Source organism: Dromiciops gliroides, chromosome 3 (assembly GCF_019393635.1).
Source record: "Dromiciops gliroides isolate mDroGli1 chromosome 3, mDroGli1.pri, whole genome shotgun sequence".
Lineage (NCBI taxonomy): Eukaryota > Metazoa > Chordata > Mammalia > Microbiotheria > Microbiotheriidae > Dromiciops > Dromiciops gliroides.
Window position 1 is genome coordinate 257431812 of NC_057863.1, and position 27117 is coordinate 257458928.

A 27117-nucleotide genomic window follows, 5' to 3' on the forward strand; every position below is an offset into this window, starting at 1 on the left:
TTCTTAAAGCTCTGCAAAGGTCAAGGAGCTTGAGCATTAAGAAAAGATCATTGGTAACTGGAGAGAGCATTTTCAGTTGAAAGATGAAGCAGGAAGCCAGACTATTTCAGAATTAGCAGAGGAGAGGAAATAGAAGCACTCTACATAGATGGATTTATGAAGGAAGTTGGCCATGAAAGGGAGAAGGCTTTGAATTCATCAGAGGCAGGTAACTATCTCCATACTTATCTTGTGCACTGATACCTGTTAATAATGTTTGTTCTTTCATTTCCAGTGTAAAGGCTGCCTTCCTTTGCAGAGAAAACAAAAATGAAGATTTGTAGCAGTTTTGTCTTCTCTTTGTTATAAATTATTATCAATTGATCTGTAGAACTGAAAGGTCCTAAACCTTCTTTAAGCCTCCTTTTTCTCATAATATAGGGTATTTTTTTTGTTTGTTTTGTTTTGGTTTGGTTTTTTTGTGGGGTAATGAGGGTTAAATGACTTGCCCAGGGTCACACAGCTAGTCAGTGTCAAGTGTCTGAAGCCGGATTTGAACCCAGGTCCTCCTGAATACGGGGCCAGTGCTTTATCCACTGTGCCATCTAGCTCTCCCCCCACAATATAGTTTTTTAAATGATTGTTTTGTCTTATCTTCCCTCATAAGCTTCAAAGCTAAATTTCAATTCAAATTCTGAGCTTTACTACATGACAAGATTTTCACAGGAATGTGCCATTGTCATGTCACACCTTCCATACATTTAATGTTTTATTATTTATTTTTCCCAGTTGCATGTAAAAGCAATTGTAACACTCTTTTTTCTTCTTCAAATTTTGAATTCCAAATTCTCTCCCTCCTTCCCTTCCCTCCCCCATTGAGAAGGCAAGCAATTTGACATAGGCTATACATGTGCACAGTCATGCAAAACATATTTCCATGTAAATGATGCTGTGAAAGAAAACACAGACAAAACCCTCCAAAAAATAAAGAAAAAAGATGCTTCAATCTGTACTCAGGCTCCATCAGTTTTTCCTCTGGAGATGGATAACATTGTCCATCAAAAATCCTTCAGAATTGTCTTAGATCATTATATTGCTGGGAACAGCTAAGTTTTTCACAGTTGATCATCTTACAGTATTGCCGTTACAGTATCCAATGTTCTCCTCATTCTGCTCATTTCACTTTGCAATTCCATGTAAATCTATCTATGATTTTCTGAGAGCATCCTGATCATAATTTCTTATAGCACAATAGTATTCCGTCACAGTTGTATACAACAACTTGTTCATTCATTCCCCAATTTATAGACAAATTCTTAATTTTCATTTTTTTGCCTCCACAAAAAGCTGCAATCAATATTTTTGTACATATAGATTTTTTTCCTTTTTAGCTCTTTGGGATACAGAGCTAGTAGTAGTAGTGTTTTGTCAAAGGGTTGCATGATTTTATAGCCCTTTGGGCACTGGTCCAAATTGCTCTACAGAATAGTTGGATCACTTCACAATTCCACTGACAGTGCTTTAGTGTCCCAATTTCCTCATATCTACTCCAAAATTTGTCATTTTCATTGTCTGTAATATTAGCCAATCCAACAGGTATGGGGTGGTATTTTGGAGTTTTTGAAATCTGCATTTCTTCATATGACTATAGATGGGTTTGATGATTTCATCTGAATACTGCTTGATCATATCTTTGAACATTTATCAATTGCAGAATGTCTCAATTCTATAAATTTGACTCAGTTTTCTATATATTTGAGAAATGAAGTCTTTATCAGAGAAACTTGCTGTAATTTAAAAATTGTTTTTAAAATGGGGCCCAAGTTCACACAGCTAGTACCTGTCAAGTGTCTCAGGCCGAATTTGAACTCAGGTCCTCCTGAATCCAGGGCTGGTACTTTATCCACTGAGCCACCTAGCTGCCCCTGTAATTTTTTTTCACAGTAATGATTACTCTGTATTTCTCTCATACTGTGTTCTCCTTTCCCTCTGTTTATCTCTCTCTCTCTCTTTCTTGTTTTTGTTTTTTGTTTTTTTTTTGCAGGGCAATGAGGGTTAAGTGACTTGCCCAGGGTCACACAGCTAGTAAGTGTCAAGTGTCTGAGGCCAGATTTGAACTCAGGTACTCCTGAATCCAGGGCCGGTGCTTGACCACTGCGCCATCTAGCTGCCCCCTCTCTCTATCTTTCTTATTTTTTCTCTATAAGTTGTCTTAGCCTGAAAAATTGTTTCAGTCCATCCTTTGGTGGGTCCCACCACTCTAAAATTTGTTTTGAGGCATTATTTAAAGGTGTTTGGAGGGGTTTTGGGGAGAGCTCAGATGAGTCCCTGTCTTTTCTATGCCATCTTGGCTTCAACTTCTTGCTATGTACATTTCTTTCTTTTTTTAATTAAATAATTTTTTTTTTGCAGGGCAATGAGGGTTAAGTGACTTGCCCAGGGTCACACAGCTAGTAAGTGTCAAGTGTCCGAGGCCAGATTTGAACTCACATCCTCCTGAATCCAGAACCAGTGCTTTATCCACTGTACCACCCAGCTGTCCTCCCTAATTGAATTTTATCACTTTATGACTTAATAACTTCAATTTTGAATATTACATATCCCCTTTGTGCTGAATTCTCCTATAACATCTTCTCTGAATTCATTGAAATCTACTTTCCCAAACTCTAGGTGAATGTGAGACTATGGCCAGATTTCTACTCCATTATCACAACTATGGGATACGGTAGTCGGTCACTTATAGCCAGCATTTTCAGCATTTCTGCCTCAGCACCTAGTTCCTCATTGTTAGTGAGTATTAGAACCCAGAATAACATTTCCCTTTATTGTTGTCTCCATTTGAGGCAGTCTCTACTTCAAATCCTCCTTTGAAGGATAAAATTATCACCAAAGCAAGCCAAGAAGTTATTAATTAGCTTATTTACTTTTGACAGAGAAAGAGTTCCAGCAAGAAGTTTAGAAAATTGAAGTCTTTCATCACTATGCTATAGTGCAAGGCCTCTGTTCTTTGTCTACACCCTTTGATGACCATGGCCCAATGAAGTGTCCTGGGAACAAGGCAAGAGAGAAGAGACTTGTCTGATTGTTATTGAAATTTCCCCTGTTAAAGACTTGACACAGATGGTGCTATTTGCCTTCCCTCTTGCACTTTTTCCTACTGGGACAGCATATGTTAAATACAAAGCTTATCTGTTCTCTAGAGATTGTTCATATTTTTTGCTTAATTAGTATTAAATGCTTGCTTAAAATAAAATGATAGATCACAGAAGCTTATAATTTGTGTGCTTCATTATCATGAATTGGAAGTCAGAGAGGAATGGATTGAGACCAGCAGGATACAGAGAGAATGGGATAGAGTATAATAGAATCTCTGTTGGGAAATTTTCAGGAGCTTTTGGATCAGAGCTCTGGAGGAAAATGAAAAAATGGTATTAGTTTTATATTTTTATAACCTTCCAAAAATTATGTTATAAGAAGTATTTCACCCTTTTTCTTAGGCAAAATGTAAGGTCTGTAGTAGCTGCTGTCTGGTCGGGGCTAGACAGCCTAGTGAGTCACAGTGCCTTCCTCATTGTTCTATTCCAAACATGGTCACGGAGAGTAGGTCATGACCCATGGGAGAGAATAGCAATGATTTAAAAAGCCTAGGGATGACTACATTTCAAAAATGGAAGTCAGGGGAGATGTAGTAAGAATGCTTCCACTAGGGGCAGCTAGGTGACTCAGGGGCAGCTTGGTGGTACAGTGGACAGGGCACCGGCCCTGGAGTTAGGAGGACCTGAGTTCAAATCCAGTGGGCTTGGCCTAATGGAGCCAAGTTGACTTTCATTGGCAGGGACAGCTCCCTGAGGATACAAATTTTAGGGTCAACTAAATTTATTACAGCATCCAGATGGGGAAAATAGTTTGTCCCTTATTAGGTGACCAAAATGGGGAATTATTTACACTTGGCCTCCTATTGCAGCCAGCTCCCCAGGGGAATCTCCCAGGGAGTGGGTTAAATTTCAAAGGGAAATGGATTTGATTGATTGGATTCAACAAAATCCAACCATGTGGTCCTTTCTCCATGAACTGCCATATCCTATATCCAGCCTGTTTCAGGGACAGTTTGATTCTATCTTCTGGGTAAAGCTTTACCTGAAAGCATTCAGATTTTAGTTATGGGTCTTCCTTGCCACACTACCAACGAGTTGTGGGCTGATTTATTGATAAAATTTGATCAGGAAGTTGGGAGAATTGTGGCTTGAGCAAATACTCCTAATAGGACCAACAGAAGTCACAGAACCTGTCCCCCTGCTAAAGGAGCCAAAGAAAATGACACCATCTCACAAAGTTTGCTTTGAGTATGCATCATGAAGCATGGTATTGATTATAAAGCAGTTAATGGCTAGACCATTGGGGCTGCTAGTAAAATTTCATAGTAACATTCAGCATGAGGACACTAGGGATCCTTTAATTCTAGCCAAGTGTGAGTGATCTCTAAACCCCATCTGCCATCTGGATCATTCAAGGGTGTCCACATAAACCAGACTATGGAGGGAAGGGACATCATGATCTCAGTAGCTGTTTGGACACTCTCATCAATCTCAAGTCATGTTACTGTGGGTAGGGTCAAATGGAAACCCTTAGAATTACCTGAATCATCCCATGTAGTTGACACCATACAATGGTGGGATCTCTAGGGAAGAGTGAAAGATTTTTTTTTCTCTAGTAATGGAAATGGAAAAAGCTGGAATACTTCATTATATTGGCTTCCCTTAAAATAAACTTATTTTGCTTGAGGGGAAGGCAGATGGTGCCTGGCAGGTAACAGGGAAAGTTGTCATGCCCATAATTTCAGCTGTTCCTGACCTTGTCAATGTAGTAGACCAGGTAGCTCAGGCTCAGGGTGAGTGGTATAGGATTATTAACCTTCCCAATGGTATTTTTTTCTATATTCTCATGATTGAAACTACTCAGGAACAGTTTTATTTTACCTAGGAAGAAGTCATATGTATTTAATAATAATAGTTAACATTAATATAATATTTACTATGTGCCAAAGATTGTGCAAAACACTTTATAATTATTATCTCATTTAATCCTTACAACAACTTTGGAAAGTAGGTGCTATTATTATCCCCATTTTACAGATTAGAAAATGGAGGCAACTTAGATACAAGCAACTTAATTGATAGCTCATTCACAAAATGGAGGTTTAAAATGCTGTAAGTTATGCAAAGTTGGAAAACTATCTTATTAAAGTAATAGAACTTATTCTAAGAACATTTTCAGTTACAATAAATTGACAAACATTCCTTCTATCTTATTGAGGTACTAAAACTTACTTTCATTGAATATTTTCTTTGCCTTTTTGGTGGGGCAATACTAGGCTTCCCCTATTTCACCCAGACTGGAAGTTTAGCAGCATATTCAAAGGTCTGATACTACTGCTTGATCAGTACAGAAGCTTTGACCTATTCTGTTTCTGACTTGTTAATGTTTGCCCCTCCTTAGGCAGCCTAGTGTTCCCAAAGGCTTACAATATTGGTGATGGACTTAGTTTGGACACCATATCTGCTTTAGTTTACTGTAGTTCAGAACTTCAGAGTTCACTACCAGCTTCTGTTTCCCAAGTAACAGCACCAGACCTTCCCTTTCCCCTTGTCTTTTGAAGAAAACTGCATTTGTGAGCTTTGTTTGAGGGAGGAAAAAGAGAATAAACACAAGTTCATCAGGATGTTCAATCTCCATTTATCTGGAATCATATGTTATTCAGAAATGACACTGAGAGCTTTACTCTCAACAAAATTGGCTCAAAGAGGGAATAACATACACACTCAAGTGGGTATAGTAATATATTTTGCCCTGAGGGAAAGTGGGAGGCAAGGGGATAAGGGGGAGAGGTGATGGAAAGGATGGCAGATTGGGGGAGGGGGCAGTCACAAGCAAAGCACCTTTGAGGAGGGAAAGGGTGGAAGAAGATAGAATATAGAGTAAATATCAAGGGGAGGGAATAGGATGGAGGGTAATACAGTTAGCAATAGTAATTGTGAAAGAAATGATGAGCAGGATGCTATCAGAAGGACATAAGAAAAAGGAAACCATCAACGGAAAAAGAACTAATGGTATCTGAATACAGATTGAAGTATAATTTTATTTGTTAGTTCCTCTTTCTAAATTTATTTTGTCTGTTTTTTTTCACAACCTGACTAATGTGAAGATATTTTGCATGACTGAAAATGTATGACTTGTATTGAATCGCTTGATTTCTTAGGGAAGGGTGAGGAGGGAGGGAGGAAGAAAATTTGGAACGCAAAGTTTTAAAAAATCAATGTGAAAAAATTTGTTTTTTTTAAAGATGTAACTTGGGGATAATTCTAAATAAATAAATAATTTTTTTTAAAAAAGAAATTATACTGCAAATGATTGAGGGTATGTAATCTTCCTCAGAAACTTCAGGATGCTTTCAGCCTTGATAGCAGACTATAAGCTCTTTAAGAGTATTCATGTTTTGTTTATTTTTGTGCTTCCTATAATAACTAGCACTCAGTGCTAAAACTATTTTATGTTAAGAAAGAGAAATATTGGGGATAAAAATTGGGACAGCTATAGAAAATGTGAAAATTAAATGTTACTATGAAAGTTTCATTTTTTAATATATTCTAATTTTAAAACTTGGTCATTGCTTAGAGTTCCTGAAAAAATTAATTTGTTGTTTATTTTCTATCAGAAATCCTTAAAAACCAAATATCTGAAAAATTGTCTAAACTTTATTCTCTATAGTGAAATAGCAGCCCAATAAATCTGAATTGGAGGACTATCACTGAAAATCACTGAATGAGAATGGGCAGCTAGGTGGTACAGTGGATAAAATGTTAGCCTTGGAGCCAGAAGGATCTGAGTTCAAATTTATGGCCCTGGGCAAGTCTCTTAGCCCTGTTTGCCTCAGTTTCCTAATCTGTAAAATGAGCTGGAGAAGGAAATGGCAAACCACTCCAGTATCTTTGCTAAGAAATCCCCAAATGGGATCGACATGAGTCAAATATGATTAATCAACTAAACACTATAAATATACTTTGTAAATACAAAAAATGATATTTTTTTCCAAAGTCTAAATATATTCTTGAAAAGAAAATTGTTTAGGTTTCAAGGACAATAAGAGAGGGTATTTCTAAACATTTAGTTCCTTTAGATAGTCACATTTTTGAAAATTAAAAGCTCTTATCCTTTTTAAAATTTAGTGAACCTGAGTTTACAAATGCCACCAGTGCAATTAGTTCTGGTGGTGTAGTGGAAAGAATACTGGATGTAAGACACCTGGATCCTAGTCACAACTTTGCTGCTAACTAGGTATGTGACCATAGATAGGCAAGTAATTTCAACTCTCTGTGCCTCAGTTTTCTTATCTGTAAAATGAAGTATATGGCTGCTAAGGTTAATTTTATCTCTATTTGAAAGTCAAATTTTCTATTCAGTTCAGGGCAATTTTCTGTCACAGTCTCTTGGAGGATGGTTTTCAAATACAAGACCCTGGAGAAGCATAAAAAGGTAAACAGGAAAAAGACTTCATGAAGGATATTAAAAGATCAAACTGTTTACATTCCTACATGAGAAGAACTATCTCAGTAAGGAATTCACAGAAGACACAGGTCTGAACTGAATATGAAGGGATGATATATATAAAGCATTTATGTTTTGTTCGTTGTGGGGCAGACAGGTTGAGGTGTCTTATGTCTGGGGCCGGATTTGGGCTTGGGGCCTCCTGGGTCCAGGGCTGGTGCTTTGTCCACTGTGCCACTTAACTAACCCATGATGACATCATTAAAATTGTGTTGAGGTGTAGGAGGAATAGATTGGGGAGGGAGAAGGGGAGAGATGGTCTGGGGAGAGGTAGTTCACATGAAGGAAACAAGAAAAAAGTTTATGGAGGGGAGGAGAAGAAGGAGAAGGAGTTGGGGAGTGAGTGAGCCTTAATATCATTAGAATTGGCTCAAAGAAGGACTAACATACATACTCAAGTAGGTATAGTGATATATTTTTGCCCTGAGGGAGGGGAGGGAGATAAGGGGAGGGGAGAGGGGAAGGAGGGAAGGGCAGATTGGGGGAGGGAGCAGTAAAAAGCAAAACACTTTCAAGGAAGTTGAAGATGTTCTGCATTACTGCACAAGTATGACATATTGAATTGCTTGGTTTCATGGGGAGGGCTGAGGAGGGAGGGAGGAAGAAAAATTTAGAACACAGAATTAACTCAAAGACCTTAATCTCATCAGAGTGGGCTCATGGAAGGAATAACATTCACCTCCAATTGGGAGGAGTAATCTATTTAACCCTGCAGGAAAGTAGGATAAAGAAGGAAGGGTGAAAAAAGGGAGTGCAGAGCAGGGGAGAGGATAGTCAGAAGTAAAACACTTTTGAGGAGGAATACATAAAAAGAAGATAGAGTAAATGTCATGGGAAGGGAGTGGGATGGAGGGAAATAGTTATCATTATTGATTATAATGGCAAAACATATGGTATCTACTTTGCTGGGCTTTTATGAAGAAAATTCTGTCAAGCTTAAGGTACTATAAACAGATTATGATGAACAGGATAATATCAGAAAAACCTGGAAAGACCTACATGAACTGAAGCAGAGTGAAATGTACTGTATACAAAATAACAGCAATAGTGGGGGATGATCTGTTGGGAAGCATGTGGTTATTTTCAGCAAGGCAATGATCCAATATAACCCTGAAGGACTTATGAAGATTGCAGCCCATCTGCAGAGAAAGAACTGATAGTATCTGAAAACAGATGGAAACACATTAAAATTTTTTTTTCTTAAAAAAAAATTTATCTCTAAAATTTTATGAGTCTATGTTAGGCTAATAAGAAGAGTATCAAGGAACTCAATAGGGAGCTCTGGTACTCTCCATGGCAATATGAACTTTGTCCTATGTGTGAAAAGGACTTATTGGGGGCTATACAACTTTTTGATGTGGTATTTTGAACCTCAGATCTTTTTAACTCTAAGTCCCGTGTACTATCCATTATTAATACAGTCAATCAATGTCTTTAGAATACTGGGAAGTTTTTTTTTCCATTTAGCCAATAGAGAGTCTATTTATGAGGTTATAGCCACATTAAAGAAGGAATTAAACTGAATCCAGGTTGAGGTATAAATTCACTGATCAAAACCAGAATGAGATAAAAGTGAAGGGGTCACTTAATTTCCTGTGTTAGGCACTACTTTTCAATGATTCGCTATATTCCCAAGACACTCTTTTCTTCTTTTCTGGGATTGCTAATCATGCCTCTTTTCTTCAACTTGATAAATTAATTAGTTATTGACAACATTGTCAAATAGAAAAAAAACTAAAAAGAGAATCATGGAAATTTTTCCATTACACCATTTGATCTTTTGTTAATATGTTATTGATTCTATTGCATATTGTTTTGAAAAAAAATATTCTTATTCTGAATTTGAAGCACACCAACAAATGTTTATATATATATATGTGTGTGTGTGTGTGTGTGTTTCATTCCACCCATGGCAGGGTTTATGGATGTTCAGGAAAGACGGGTACTTATGACATAAGGGCTGTTAAGCCCTTTTCAGGGCTGTTTTCCATTTTGGACATACATCTGCTCCCTAATTATTTGTAGCTTCAAGAAACTGTAGTATGCATAAAGGCCATGCCCAAGTAAACTATTTTGGCAGACATGGGCTAAACCAGGTTGAGAGTAACCAACAGGCCTCAAACCAGTAGTTAATTTTTTTTTGGGGGGGGGGATGTCTACCCCAAGTATGTGAGAACTTTCCACAGTAGAATAAACTGATGAGAACAATTTGTTCCAATGACCACAAAGGTGGCTAAAGCAGGCATTGGGGAGTGTTTAGAGATTGTTTAGACATTAAAGATGCCAAAGTTATTGACTACATTGCAATCCATCACCAGAAATAATGTTTTTATCTTGCCACTGGACTCTGATAGGTTGGCCATGTTGTTCAAATGCCAAATATACATTTACCTAAAAGACTATTTTATGGAGAACTCAAGGCAAATGCTTATATCAAGGTCAGAAGAAGTGACTCAAGGATACTCTCAGGGTCTATATGAAGAACTTTGGAATTGATTATGAGATATGGGAGACACTGGCACAGGATTGCCCAGCATGGGGTGCCCACATCAAAGAAGGCTCCATGCTCTATGAGCATAATTGCAGTAGCTTAAAAGAAACATGAGATGCATTTAAGAGACATCTCCATTGCAAATGCTCATATAGACTATTTGTGCCTAGTCTGACCTTCTGAGCTCATATTGGTCTGATCTGTCATAGTCAGATACTCTGTACTTGACCTCAACACAGTGATGTCATTTTGTTCCTCTTTAAACATGAAGGACATATATTTATATATATATGCAAGTCAGTTGAGTAGTTAGAAACCATAAGATTCCCATGGTCCATTCTTGATGTCTAAAGTATGGGCATGACATTTCTCCCCCTTCATTCTCCTCTAACTTGTTTGATCATTCTTTCACTGTCTCCTTTTCTACATTTTTATTCAGATCATGCCCACTGAACATTGTTATCGCCCCTTGGCAGTCCTGGGACCTCTTCAATTAATTACTCTATACTATACTGTTTGGTTATCTCATAAGCTCCCATTGACTCAATTATCATTTCTATATTGTTGATTCTTATATCTCTTTATCCTGTCTTGTGATGCCCTGTCTTTTATCTCTAACTTTTCATCAGACATTTGAACTGAATGTCCTGCAGATATTTTAAACTTAGCATATCCAAAATTTAATTATCTCCTCCCCCCACAAAATTCTCTCCTTTTACCAGCTTCCTTATTACTGTTAAAAGTGCCATCAACCTTATAGTCATTTAGGTTTCAACCTTGAAGTCATCTTCAATTCCTTACTCTTTCCCTCCCGTATGAAATCTATTGTGAAATCTGTTCTACCTTTGCCACATCTTCCACATATACCCCTTTCCCTCCTCCAACACTGTGACTGCACTGGTTCAGGACATTGTTGTTTTATACATGAGCTATTATAATAACCTTCTGGCTGATCTCCCTGCCTCAAGTTTACCCCTTCCCCAGTCCGTTCTCCACTCTGCTACCAAAGTAAATTTCCTAAAGTTCAGGTCTGAGTATGTGACCCTCTGTTCCCTCCAAATCAATAAAATTCAATGGCTTTCTATTAACACCAAGATCAAATATAAAATCTTCTAGCTATGAAAACCATTCATAACATAAACCCTTTCTACATTTTCAGTCTTTTTATACTTTATTCTCCTCCATACTTTCTCCATAGCCTTTTTGCTGTTTCTTACACCATACTACATCCTCCAGTTCTGTGCATTTTTACTAGCTGTCCCTTATGTTTGGAATGCTCTCTTCCCCCTGTTAAAATTCTACACATCTGCCTTCCTTCTGAAATTACTTCTAATTTATCCCGATTATATCTCATTTTTACATAGTTATTTTTGTGTTGTATCTTCCATTAGAATATGAGCTCCTTCTTGAGAGCAATGACTGTTTTGGCCTTTCTTTGTACCCCAGCACTTAGCACAGTGTCTGCTCATATTAGGAGTTTAGTAAGTGCTCATTGCTTGCTTGCTGGTAATTTAGGGGGTATATTACAGTGATAATTCTCTTTTTCTGGCCAAGAGCTCAATTAGATGTTTTATGAAGTTTTATTCAACTCTGAAATTCTATTAGATATATTATGGTGGTGCTGCTAATGATGGTTGTTGATCAAAAAAGAGAGGGCACGGTCAGGTTCATACAACATTGTCTTTTAGACTAAAAAGGTAGTAGATAGAATCATCTGCAATATTAAAAGTTTACATTTTTTCCTTTCTTTTTATTTGACTTTAGCCTAATTTTCTATACCCCACTCTATGCACATCATCTTCATTCATGTATCAAGTAGGAAGAAATATAATTAGAATGAATTCTAAAGCTCTGGCTGCATATAATTTAATGGGAATAGTAATGGAGCAAGGATGAAGAGGAAACTGCAAGCACAAATATAAAAAGTTTGACTCAGAAGCAGTTTTCTTGGATACAGTCTTAGGAGGAAAATATCTACATTTTAGCAATTTAAAATTTCTGGCAAAAATTAAGACCTGTTATGCATGTCTTAAATCAAAAGAGCACTTATTTTATTGAGTAAAAGAGGAATAAAGAAAAGTTACTCAGCAGGAGACTTCCAACTTCTAACTCAAAACCCAGCAGTGACTAGAGCAGTAGACTGTTTACTGTCAATCATTCTAGTTCTGTTACTCCCTAATGTGAGAATTCAGGCAAGCCACAACCTCTTTGCACATTAATGTCCTTATCTATAAACTAAGAATAATAATACATAGCTGCTTTACAAAGTGGGTATAAAGACCAAATGAGATAATGTGAAAATGCTTTGTTAAAGGAAAAGCATTATATGAATGTAAAGTATCTGTAAAAATGAGTTAGTTGGTGGAATTGTGAACTGATCCAACCATTTGGAAGAGGAATCTGAATTTATGCCCAATGATTTATTAAAACTATCTATACCCTTTGACCAAGCAATACCACTACTAGGTCTATTTCTAAAGTTGATTAGGGAAAAAAGAAAAGAATATATGTGTTCTAAAATGTTTATATCAACTCTGTGGTGGCAAAGAGCTGGGAATTGCCAGGATGCCCATAAATTAGGGAATGGCTGAAAAAAATTGTGGTATATAATTGTGATAGAATATTACTGTGCCATAAGAAATGATGAACTCGGTTATCTTAGAAAAACTTGGAAAGACTTGCATGAAATAATGAAAAGCAAAATGAGCAGAACCAAGAGAACATTGCATGCAGTAACAGCAATATTGTTTTATGAATGACTGAGCAAATAAGTAATTTTGATTATTATAAATACCTGAATTAACTGCAAAGGACATATGAAGGAAGATGCTATCTGCATCCATAGAAAGAACTGGTAAATAGAAACATGTATAGAATAATTTTACACACAAATAAATATCTGTGTCTAATGATAGCCATATATGGGGTTGAGGGAAGTGAAGAAAAAATGGGAAAAAATACATGATAACTTTATTATAAATTTAAAAGGAAGAACAATTTATACATAATAGAATTGCCACTTCATGTGCAATCATTTTTATTATGTCTTAGGAAAATGCTTGTTTTATCCCATAAATTAAACATAAAATAAAAATTTTCAAAAATGAGTTAGTTGAACTAGATATTGTCTCTCTAAGATCTCTTCAGAGCCATTATTCTTTGACTCAAAGGACTGTTTTTGCTTCTCAGTGTTGGGTACAGATTGTAAAAAAATTCACTATGTTAATCAAATCCTGGCTGGCTCACCAAAAACTGTGGGGACCAATTTTCAATTGGGGAGTGTTAGCTAAGCAGCTCACTGCAATACTGGGGCAAGGAAGGAGACTGGAAGCCTCCCTCAAAACAGAACAGGATTTATTTTAACAAGAACGAACATAAAAAAAAAAAAAAACAACCACCAAACAGGATCAGTAGGATCAAGGGAAAGGAAATAAAATGGGTAAAGGGAAATTATAAAACCTGAAAAATATCACTGACCAGGAATCAGCTGAGAATACACAGCCCTGTTCCTGTTGCCTTCCAGCTTCCAGCTAGAATGGCAAATTCTTCCCATTCCTTGAAACCCCACACAGCCCCCAACCAATTGTCTGGCTGCTCTGACAGTGATATGACTACCCTCACTAGGCTTCCAATCATTATAATTTTGCCAGGCCCATGTAGGCATCAGCGAGTGGTGATGATGTGAGGTGCCAGCTCCATGGCAACGGCTACAACCAGTGGGTGGAGCACCATGTGGTTTGCGTAGCCCCAGGCCAGTGCATACTGAGGCATAAACCCCTCAAATAACAATTAATTCTTTACAAGATAATTTTTAAATCCAGTTGATAATTACCAAATACATGCAAAATATATGGAGCTCACCTTTTGGAGCTCCAAAAAAAAAAGAGACTTGGACATGAAGCAGGGAGAGATTGGGCAGAACTGTTTGCTAATAATGCCCTTTCCATCATTTTATAATCTCTGAAGGGATTTTAGACTTTACCTGGTTACAAGCTACCCTCATTTGCCTTTGACCCTAATCTTGAAAGGTCTCTTCTTTTGGAGAGACAGAAATGAAGCCAAGTAAGCAGAAGGCATGGTAAAAGACTTTTACTGTGGGAGACAGTGGGGAATGTCAGAGACCAGAGCTAGAACTGCATCCTTGTCAGAGTTGATATGCTGAATTCTTCCATTATGAGTTGAATACAATACTATCATGTGCTTCAGCTCAGAAACAGGGGCAAGCCCTGGGGAGGTAGAATTTGGGTGCTAGAAACAGCCAACACACAATTAAGATGCAGTAATAGAACTATTGGTAACACTGCTTTGAAGGTCTCATCTTTTGCTTTCCTAGAGGACTGAGATCTACTTAACTGCAATTAACCCTGTGGTCCTTTAGCCACATGAATCAATCTGCTCTTTCAGGAAGTATCATTCCTCTTCCTATCCACTTTGATAGGTAGCTGTCCACCCAAGTTTTGAAGGAAATCCACCTTTGTGATGTCACCTAATTTATCAACCACACAACTCCTAAGTACCTTTTAAGCTTGGGCAAACATTTCTGTGATCTCAACATTTCTTTTCCTAGGAACATAGAAAAACAGGGCCTCTTACCCTTTTTTTTTTTGCAGGACAATGAGGATTAAGTGACTTGCCCAGGGTCACACAGCTAGTTAAGTGTCAAGTGTCTGAGGCTGGATTTGAACTCAGGTCCTCCTGAATCTAAGGCCAGTGCTTTATCCACTGTGCCACCTAGCTGCCCCCTCTTACACTTTCAATCAAACAATACATCCCATCACTCATAGAAGACTGCTAGCCCTGAAGTTCAATTGCACAAAACAGTAAGAATCTACTGATTATTCTCTAGGAGGTCCAGTTCTTTTTCCTGATTTGATAAGTATCTTGGACCTATGATTATTTGTCTGTGATGAGATAGCTAGTAGCATTTCCTTGGGCTTGATTTCTGCCTCTTTTTCCCACCCATGTTGCTTCAAAAAGAATTTTAGGTAATTAGCTCTCAGGGAAAACCTGAAACCCTTTTAGGACTTATAAAATATGTGATCGGGTACGACCAGTTAGTAGACATACCAGCCCTTATTTCCACTTCCTTTGTGCCCAAGCTTTTTGGGAGTTCCAAAATATCAGATACATATACTATGTCCTTAATTTTTTAAATGATCTTTTTTTTATTTTCCTGAAATTGCTTTCTCCCTTCCAACTTTCATATACAGTGTGAATATCTCTGTCTATCTCTGTATCTATGTATCTATCATCTATCTATCAACTTTCTAAAACAGTTCATTCATTTTTTTTCAAGCTTCGCTTTTTTAGGTGGGGAGGTGTCAACTTTTGCAATATGATATGAGTTAGTTGATAGCTTTGATTTCTCTTTGAAGCAATACAAAGTGCTCTGCATAGAGAAACTTTCAAAAATACTTCTGATTATTTTTAAAACCATTGTCTCAAAAATATCCTGGGTAGCAAAAATCTTTATAAGCATGTTAGGTAAATCAAGCCGATGGAGCATAGGTTAAACATCTCAATTGTACATGAACCCAGTAACTCTTGATCTATTTTAAAATGATTTAGTTCAGTGTAATTACTAGGATTTCTAAAAGAGTTGCTGTGTAATTACTGCATAGTTTATTCATGGTAACTATGCAATTTACCTGTCTAACTTCTCTAGATGGAAAATACTATAATCCAAAATACAAATGGTTTGGCCATTAGTTTCTGTCAGCCATATCTTTGAAATATTTTAGTTTTTTTGTTCTGTTTTCTTCTTTTTTCACCAACTGCCTCCCCCAAACTCCAGTTCAAACTTAACCAGGGAGAGAATTATATACCGTTCTTGTAGATAAAAAAGGAATATCAAGCATCTGATATTCCAAATAATAGAACAAAATTACCCAGAAGGTTTTTTTCCACCTCAAAGAAATACTGTAATAATTGTTAAATCATCCATGGACATGAATTTTGTGATAGGGTCAAAAAGAATCATGCTAAGCCTGAAGAAAATCGGGCAATGGGCCCAGAAGAATTCTATTAAACTTAATATCACTTTCCCTTAATTTTTGAATGGCTTTTTATGAGACTGTATTGGGTTGAGGGAAGAAGAAAAGAAAAGGATCATGTTATGAATTTGGCATTTTCCTATTCTGTTGTTAAAATCAGCAATACAAAAAGGCATGTCATGGAAACAACATACATTAGGTTCTTTCCCACAAAAATTGCACTGGTTTTTACTGTAAAGGCAGGAAACTATATCTGAAATTTAATTCATCCAGGGGACTATAATGTTGATCCAGCTTCCAAGATACTGGTCACCTAGGGCTTAAAAGAAACAATGAGGATTCAATGCCCCTCAGACTTTGTGGATGTCCCACTTCTGTGTAAGTGAACACATTCTTCTGAACAGATGCATTTTCTTTTCTTTTTTGCCTATTTATTTCTCTGCTTTAAGAATATTGTTCTTATTTTTAATTTATGGAATAAAACAAACATTTCCATAACATAATAAAAAAGATGATTGTGCATGAAGCTGCAAATCTATTATGTACAATCCCACAGATAGATCTTTGTATTTGAGTTAAGATTTTATGATAAGAATTCAGTATTTGGTAAAAAAAAATAATTGGGAAAATTGGAAAGCTGTATGACAGAAACTGGACAAGACCAATATCTTTCACTATTTACCAAGAAAAGGTCAAAATGGATACATGACCTAGCTATAAAGAGATTCATTGTATATTACCTATCAGAGTTATGGACAGGTGAACAATGTATGGATAAGCAAGAGGTAGAGAACAGTATGAGGTATAAAATGGATAATTTTGATTACATTAAATTAAAAAGGTTTTGTACAAATAAAATGAATGTAGCCAAGACCAGAAGGAAAAAAGAAAATTGGGAGAAAAAAATTATAGACAATTTCTCAGATAAAGGTCTTATTATCTCAAATATATAAAGAACTTTGTCACATCTATAAGAATATGAGTCATTCCCCTCTTGATAAATGGTCAAACAATATAAATAGGCAATTTTCCCATGAAGGAGTCAAAATTATTTATAGTCATATGAAAAAATGCCCAAATTATTATTAATTAGAGAAATGCAAATTAAAACAACCTTGAGATATCATTTTACATCTAATAGATTGGCTAAAATTTTTGAAGGGGAAAGCAACAGATACATTTTCATATGGAGATAAGGTAGGCTATATCTACCTGGATCAACCTTAGTGTATTTTTAGGCTAACTTTTCAAAAAGAGTTTGATCATTGGAGTATCTCCTTTCTTTCCAGTCCTCATCATGAATCACCATATTTTATTTGCCCACAATATTTGTCCTTTGTAGGGTAATGATTTTGTGGTTCTCACAGTCAAAATGTGGGAAGAGCAATATGAAATATGGTGTGAGCATATGGCCAGGTATAGGATATGGAGAGTTCATTTAATTAGACGGGGGGTTGCTTCTATGGATTCAGTGGGACTAATTTGATGGATATTAAAGAAAGCTGACATGGTAAATAAAGATATGACAAAGTCAAATATCATCAAGTCATCAAGGGGTTTCAGCATTTAATAAACTCCTTTATTTTTGTTTTAATTTATAACACCGTAGCACCACACACAGTATGTATAGGAAATAAATATGTATCTATAGGAAATAAAGAAAAATAATTTTCAAAAAGTTATTAAAACATCATATTCCTTCATGACTTTGGCCTGACCCTATAGAAGCCTTCCCAAAAAGACCAGGAGTGAGACAAGGATGCTTATTATTGCCCAAGTACTACTGTGCTATAAGAAATGCTGAACAGGTTGATTTTAGAAAAAAAAAACATGGAAAGATTTTGCATATACTATATGATAAATGGTTGTTGAATTCGACTGTTTAATATTGGGAAATGATTATAAATTTATGACCTTTATTTGAAACTATAAAAAGAAAATGCTTCAAAGCTTATATCCTTATTAAAGGCAGATCAATAAAATGATTTTACTATATGTAGGTCTGATTTCATTCCAATGCAACTCAGAAGCAACCATAACTCTATTTTATTTTATTTTATTTTCAGGGTAATGAGGGTTAAGTGACCTGCCCAGTGTCACACAGCTAGTAAGTGTCAAATGTCTGAGTCCGGATTTGAACTCAGATCCTCCTGAATCCAGGGCTGGTGCTTTATCTACTGCACCACCTACCTGCCCCCCCCCCATCATTCTATTTTAAAAATTATTTTTATTTATAAGACAGATCCAAGATGGGAGAATAGAGGCAGGAATTCACTTGTATGCTCCCAAATTCCCTTCCATGTGATGTTAAAATATGCCTCAAATGGAATTCTGGAGTGGCAGAAACAACAAAAATTTCAGGTGGAACAATTTTCTAATCCAAGAACATGTGGGAAGTCAGTAGAAAAAGTCTCTTATATCAAGAGTGGTGGTCAGCCCTGCACAATAGCAACAGGCCTTGAAGGTGTCTACATCAGCATCAGCAATAGCTTTAGGAACTCTCAGCCCAAAGTCAGTAAGGGAGTTGGAAATTGGCCAGAAAGAGATTATGGGAGACCCTTTGCTGGCATTGGGTTCAGGGCCCTGTTACATTTTCCATACAGAGTTCTGGCTCAGAGTTCCCCCCAAAAGAGAAGCACTAGCACTTGTGGCTACCAGGCATTAGGAGACCTGGTCATACTTTCTGGGCAGAGAAGAGTACTAATTGTTGCTCACAAGAGAACAGGGGTTCTGGTCTCATTTCCAAGGCAGAAAGGAACAATAGCACTTGTGGCTACAGGAAAGCAGGTGACCACCTGGCCCTAGTTCCAAGACAAACAGAAGCATTAGCACTCATGGCTATAGGGGAATAAAGTCCCTTCCTGAGCAAAGACAAGAGCACAAGCCAGGAGACCAGTGATCAAACCTCTTTTTGATTATATCACCTTAGAGCTTAGTACCCTAAATTTCAAAACCACCAGAACTAGATCTGAAAATAGAAGTGAGAAAAAGCCTGAAGTGTGGAACAGTGCCTCCCTCTCAACCTCAGGAACAGAGCCTGATGGTAACATAAAGTTCAAAGTCAAGAAATAGGTTGAAAAATGAGTGAACAATAGCCAAAAAACCAAAACCAAAATAAAAACAAAAAACATGATCATAAAAACTTACTTTGGTGACAGGGAAGATCAAGACACAAACTCAGGAGAAGACAATGTCAGTCCAGTTACAAACAAAGCCTTAAAGAAAAATGTGAATTGGACAAAAGCCCAATGAGAAATTCATAGAAGCATTAAAGACATGAAGAGTAAAGGAAAAATTGGGAAAAAAAACAAGAGTGAGAGAAGAAAATTATAAAAGGAGTGTCAACAAATTGGAAAAGGAGGCACAAAAAATACTGAAGAATATATCTTAATAAACAGAGTTGTCCAGATAGTAAAAGAGGCATAAAAATCCAATGAAGTATAGTTTTTAAAAAGCAGAATTGGCCAAATGGAAAAAAAAGAGGTATAAAATTCACCGAAGACAATAATTACTTAATAATGAGAATTAAGCAAGTAACATCTAATCTACAAGAGATATTCAGAATAATAAAACAAAATCAAATGAATGAATAAATAAAAGAAAAAGTGAAATATCTCACTCATTGGAAAAATGAATGATGTGGAAAATAGATCCAGGAGACATAACTTAAGAATTATCAGACTACATGTAAGCCATGATTTTAAAAAAAGAGTCTACATATTTTTCAAGAAATTATTATTTAAAAATTGTCCTAATATCTTAGAACCAGAGGATAAAATAGAAATTAAAGAAGCCATTGATAACCTCCTGAAAGAGATGACAGAATGAAAACTCTCAGGAATACTATACCCAAATTCCAGAGCTCCTGGGAGGAGAAAATATTCCAAGTAGCCAGAAAGAAACAATTTAAATATCAAGGAGCCATAGTAAGGATAATACAAAATTTAGCAGATTTTATTTTAAAGATCAGAGGGCTTGGAATATGGTATTCTGGAAGGCAAAGGAATAAGAATTACAACCAAGAATCACCTAACTAGGAAAACTGTATATTATCTTTCTGGAAAAAAATTGGAAATTTAATGAAATAGAGAAATTTCAAGTATTCCTGATAAAAAGAACAAAGCTAAATAGAAATTTTGACTTTTAAATACTACTCAAGGGAAACATAAAAAGATAAACAGGAAAGAGAAATCACAAGAGATTCAATACAGTTAAACTGTTTACATTCCTTTTGGGTAGCTGATAATTACAACTCCTGAGAACTTTATCATCATTATGGCAATAAGAAGGAATGTATATAGACAGATGGAATTCTTCAAATTTGACTATGCTGGGATGATTTTAAAATAATAAAATTAAAGGATGAGAAAGAGGAATCAACTGGGAAAGGGGGTAAGAGACAAAATGGGGGAAATTATCTCACATAAAAGAGGTGACAACGGAGGAAGTTTTTCAGTAGAAGAGAACATGCCAGGACAAGGTGACATGGGGATGAGGATTAAGGTGTGTAGTGTTTAACTTTACTCTCATTAGAATTGGCTCCAATTGTAGAGATTACTAAGGAACATAGTGAGTAAAAATAAAATGGAGGGAAATTCACATAGCAATTATAACTTTTAATATTAATGGGATGAACTCACCCTTAAAATGGAAATGGATAGCAGGATGGATTCAATATCAGAATCCAACCATATGTTGTTTACAAGAAACAGATTTAAAAATGAGAGATATACACATAGTTAAAATGGAGGGTTATAGTAGAATTTATTGTGCTTTAGCTAATGCAAAAATGTCAGAGGAAGCAATTATTATTTCAGACAAAGTTGTAGCTAAAGTAGAAATAATTAAAATAGGTATACAGGATAACTACATTTTGATAAAAGGTACCATAGGCAATGAATTAATATCAATACTGATCCTATATGCACCAAATACTATAGTATTTTATAGCATCTAAATTTAAAAAAGAAAAGTTAAAAAATACATGGCACGGGGCAGCTAGGTGGCACAGTGGATAGAGCACCGGCCCTGGAGTCAGGAGTATCTGAGTTCAAATCCAGGCTCAGATACTTAACACTTACTAGCTGTGTGACCCTGGGCAAGTCACTTAACCCCAATTGCCCCACCAAAAAAAAATACATGGCACAAAATAAAACTTTTTAAAAAATACTAACAAAAAAGAAAAGTTAGATGAATTACAGGTGGAGACAGTAGTATAATAGTGGGGGACTTTAATCTTCCCCTGTCAGAACTAGATAAATCTAGCCCTCCCCCCCACCAATAAAAAAGAAGTTAAGGAAATGAATACAATTTTAGATAGACTAGAATTGATAAATATCTGGAGAGAATTAAATGAAAATAGAAAGTAATGCACCTTTTTCTCATTAGTTCATGGTAACTTTACAAAGATTGACCATATTTTAGTCCATAAAAATATTTTGTTAAAAACACAAAAACAGAAATATTAAAAATATCTTTTAAAATTTGGAACTATGCCCAAAGGGCTATAGGTCTGTGCATACCCCTTGACCCAGTAATACCACTATTAGGTCTGTATCCCAAAGATATCATAGAAGAGGGAAAAGGACCCACATGTACAAAAATATTTACAGCAGTTCTCTTTCTGGTGGCGAAGAATTGGAAATCAGGGTAATACCCATCAATTGGGGAATGGCTGAACAAGTTGAGGTATATAAATGTAATGGAATACTATTGTGCTGTAAGATATGATGAGCAGGAAGATCTCAGAGAAATCAAGAAGGACTTACATGAACTGATGCTGAGTGAGATGAACAGAACCAGGAGAACATTGTACACAGTAACAGCAACATTGTGTGATAATCAACTGTGATAGACTGGCTCTTCTCAACAGTGCAATGATCCAAAACAATTTTGAAGAACTCATGAGAGAAAATGTTCTCTATATTAAAAAAAAAGAACTGTGGATTCTGAATGTAGATTGAACCCTAACCCTAACCCTAATTGTAAATCCTAAAAATTAAAGGTGAGATTAATAAAATCAAAAGTAAAAAATTGTCAGATAAAGGTCTCATATTCAAAATATATAAACAATTTTGTCAAATCTATAAGAAAATGAGTCATCCCTAAATCAATAAATAGTCAAAGGATATGAACAGGAAGTTTTCCAATGAAGAAAGGAAAACAATTTTAGGCATATAAAATGCTCTAAATCATTATTGATTAGAGAAATGCAGATTAAAATAAACTTGAGATATCATTTTACACTGAACAGACTGGTTAAAATTATAGAAGGGGATTGTGACAAATGTTGGAGAGGATGTGGAAAAAATAGGACACTAATTCATTGTTGGTGGAATTGTTAAATGATCCAACCATTTTGGAGAACAATCTAGAATTATGCCCATAGAGTTATTAAACTACTTATATCCTTTGACCCAGCAATAACACTACCTGATCTATTTCCAAAGATGATTAGGGATTTGGTGGCAAAGAACTGGGAATTGTCAGGATGCCCATCTATTGGGGAATGCCTGAACAAGTTGTGTTATATGATTGTGATGGACTACTAATGTGCTATAAAAAATGATGAGCTCAGTGATCTTAGAAAAAATGAACATGGAAAGATTTACACAAAATAACGAAGAGCAAAATAAGAACCAAGAGAACACTGCATAAAGTAACAGCAACATTGTTTTAACAGTGACTTTGAGTGATTATTATTTTGTCTAATATAAATACTCAAATTATGAAGGATATATAAAAAAGACACTATTTGCATCCAGAGAAAGAATTGACAAATAGAAGTATGTATAGAATCAATCTATCTATTTGTCTGTCTATCATCTATCTATCTATCTTATCTATCTATCTTATCTATCTATTTATCTATCTATCTATCAACATACCTATTTGCATCTAATGGTAGCCATTTCTAGGGTGGGGGGAGAGAAAAAAGTATAAAAAGAAATTTACATTATAATTTTGTTGTATATTTGAAAGGAATAGCAAGTTGTGCATAGTAGATTTGTAATTTTATGTGCAGTTATCTTTTTATTGTGGAAATACTTGTTTTATATTATAAATTAAAATTTAAAAAATAAATGGTTCCCAGAGGAAATAACATATACACTCAGTTGGGTCTGAAAATCTATCTTCCAGAATGGGAAAGTAGGAGAGGAAGAGGATAAGAGAAGGGGAAGCTGAGAGAAGAGAGGACAGATTAAGAAAGGAAATGGCCAGAAGCAGAACAGACTCTTGAGGAAGGACAGGTTGAAGAGAGAGATGGATAAATGGGAAAAATAGAACTGAGGGAAATATGTAGTTAGGAATCAGAACTGTAAATGTGAATGGAATGACCTCACTCATTCAATGGATGTGGGTATCAGTAAAGATTAAAAACCAGAATTCAACAATATGTTGTTTAGAAGAAACACACTTGAAACAGGGGCATACATAGCTTAAAAATAAGGTGCTAAAGTAGAATGTATTATTCTTCAATTGAGATTAAAAAAATAAAAGCAGGAGTAGCAATTGTGATCTCAGACAAAATAAAAGCAAATATAGACCTAATTTAAAAAGAGATGAGCAGAGAAACTACATTTTGCTAAAAGGCACCATCAACAATGAAGTAGTATCAATATAAATCATATTCATCAAATGGCATAGCATCCAAATCCCGAAAGGAAACATTAAATAAGTTACAGGAGTAAATACTAAAATTATTCTAGTAGGGAACATCAACTTTCTCCTTTCAGAACTAGGTAAATATAATCATAAAATAAACCAAAAAAAAGTTAAGGAGATAAAGAGAATATTAGAAAAATTTGATGTGTGGACCTTTGGAGAAAACTGAATGGGCAAAGAAAGGAGTATACTCATTATATTCTTAACTACAAATGGCACCTTCACAAAAATTGACCATGTATCAGGGCATAAATACCTCACAACCAAATACAGAAAAGAAGTATTAAATATATACTTTTGAGACCATAATGCAATAAATGTTACATTCAGAAAAATAGGTTAAAATTAATTGGAAGCTAAATAATCTAATCATAATGAATGAGTGGGTCAAAGAACAAATCATGGAAACAACACATAATTTCATTAAAAAGTATGACAACAGTGAGACAAAGTAACAATATTCATGGGATGCAGCCAAAATAATACTTATGGGAATATTTATACTGCTAAATAATTAAATCAATGAAAAAGAGAAAGAAAAAATGAAAAATCCCCAATTAAACATCAAATTGGAAATCTTGAAAATCAAAGGAAGGATTAATAAAATTGGAAGTAAGCAAATCACTGAATTAATAAATAAAATTGGAAGCTGATTTTTATGGGGGAAAAAGCCCCATCAACAAAATGGATAAATTTTTGATTAATTAAAAAAAAGAAGAAAGTCAAATTACCAGTATCAGAAATTAAATGGGTGAATTCACCACCAAAGATGAAATTCAAGCAAACAGTATTTATTTTGCCCATTTATATGCCAACAAATCTAAAGATCTAAGTTAAATGGATGAATATTTACAAAGCATATAAAAATATAATTGTCTCAGATTAACAGAAGAAATTAAGTACTTAAATAACTCTATCTTAGAAAAGGATATTGAACAAGCAGCTGAACTTCCTAAGAAAAAGGCCCAGGGGCCAAATAGATTCACAAGTGATTTCTACCAAACATTTAAAGAAAATTGATTCTAATATGATATGAGCACTCTAAAAAAAGGCAAAGAAGGAGTCCTACCAAATGTTGTGCTAAACCAGGAAGATGAAAAACAGAGAAAGAAAACTTCAGACTAATTAATGAATATTGATTCAGAATTTTAAAATATAAACAAGGAGATTATGGTAATATATTGATAAATCATACACTATGACCAGGTAGGGTTTGTAACAGAAATGCAAGCTTGGCTCAGTATTAGGAAAACTATCAGCACAACTGACCTTATTAATAACAGAATGAACAAATATATTATTATCTCAATAGATGCAGAAAAAGCTTTTGACAAAATACAACACCCATTCCTATTAAAAAAAAACACTAGAAAGCTTCTGAATAAATGGAGCTTTAGTCAAAATGATAAGTAGTATCTATCTAAAACCATTAGCAAGCATTATTTGTAATGAGAATAAGCTAGAAACCTTCAAAGGAAGATCAAGGGAGAAGAAAAGATGCACATTATCACCACTATTATTCAATATTGTACTAGCTACAGGAATAAGAGAAGGAAAAATACCTGAAGGAACTAGAATAGGCAACAATAAAACAAAACTATCATTCTTCATAAGTGATATCATGATATTGAGAAAAATAAAAAAAGAAAAAGTCATCAATACAAAATTATTCTTCTTGAGATTGGAGACTCAACAAGCAGTTTTGAAAATTGTGAAGTAGTGTGTGTGGGTCAGTCAGTTAACAACTTTGGAAGGCAAGAAGAATTGATTAGGGGTGGTGGTGGTATTCCTATTCATGTGAGTTAGCTGTGCAATAGTGTGTACAATTCTAAACTGAACCAAATGCCCAACATGTAATCATCACATCACCAAACTTGGACTAAATCTTGGTTTGCAACTGTTGAAAAAAAATTGGAGGTGGGTGAGGGTGAGAGAAAAACATTTTGCAACAAGGGAAAGAGAATGTAGATTCTCTAAATTTGTAGAAACTTAAATCCCTTTCTTCATGTATTTAGTTTCAAAGTTGAAACATTTAAAGTACCAACAGATGTATGATGTGTGACAAGTTTGCAGTACATATCAGTTGTTTGGTGGTACATGTCTGAACCAGCTTTTTTTTTTTTTTTTTTAAAGTGCTGTCTGTTTTAAATTTAAAACTTAAAAGAGGTTTCTTTTTAGCACAAAATCTCTGGTCCTATGATGGATTGTTTTCTTATTTTCCACTACTTTCTCAAATAAAATTGTTTTTACATATGTGAAAAACAAAACAAAACAAAATTATTCTTCTTTATTTCATTGTTATCCAATTATATGTAAAAAAATAGCACTCATTTAAAAAAAAAACACTTTAATTTCCAAATTGTCTCCTCGTCTCCCCTCTTCCATGTTGCAGAAAGGAACTGATTTAGTATCAGTTTTACATTTGAAACCATGTAAAATATACTTCCATATTAACAATGTTGTGAAAGAAAATACAAAATTAAAAATAAAAATAAAGAGAATTTAAAGAAAGTTCATGAGTTCTCACTCTGAAGGTTGATAGTATCCTTCATTATGGGTCATTTGATTCTGCTCCAACCTCTTCTTTTTTTTAACTAATATTATATTCCAGGCATTCTGGTCTGTGTGTGTGTGTGTGTGTGTGTGTGGTGTTCACAGTCTTTTTTTTTTTCCTAAATGTGCCTCCTTGATATTTAAATTCTTTTTTTTTCTGGCTCCTGGTCATGTTTTTCTTTGATTTTGAAGGTTTGGATTTTGGCTATAATCTCTCTGTCTGTCTCTGTCTCTCTCTCTGTCATCTCTATCTCTATCTCTATCTCTATCCCTATCTCTATCTCTATCTATCTATCTATCTATCTATCTATCTATCTATCTATCTATCTATCTATCTATCTATCTATCTATTTTGTGGGACAATGAGGGTTAAGTGACTTGCCCAGATCAAACAGATAGTTAAGTGTCAAGTGTCTGAGGCTACATTTGAACTCAGGTCCTCCTGAATCCAGGGCTGTTGCTTTATCCACTGCACCGCCCAGCTGTCCCTAGATTTTGGCTATAATATTACTAGGATTTTTCATTTTAAAGTTCCTTTAAAGTGACTGGTGGACTCTTTCAATTTTTACACTGCACTGTTTCTAAGACATCTGGACAGTTCTGTTGTATAATTTCTTATAATATGATAACTAGGCTTTTTTTTTCTTGTTCATGGCTTTCAAATATTCCAATCATCCCATCAGCTTTGGCATTCCACCTCGTCACTACCTTCTGTCCCTCTTTTCTAGCATAGAACCAGGCATTCCAAATCCTCCATTTTAGGAGAGAGCTCATCTCAGATCATCTTGGTTTTCACTTGTCTGCAATATTTTAGAAATTTTTCTAATTTTCTAC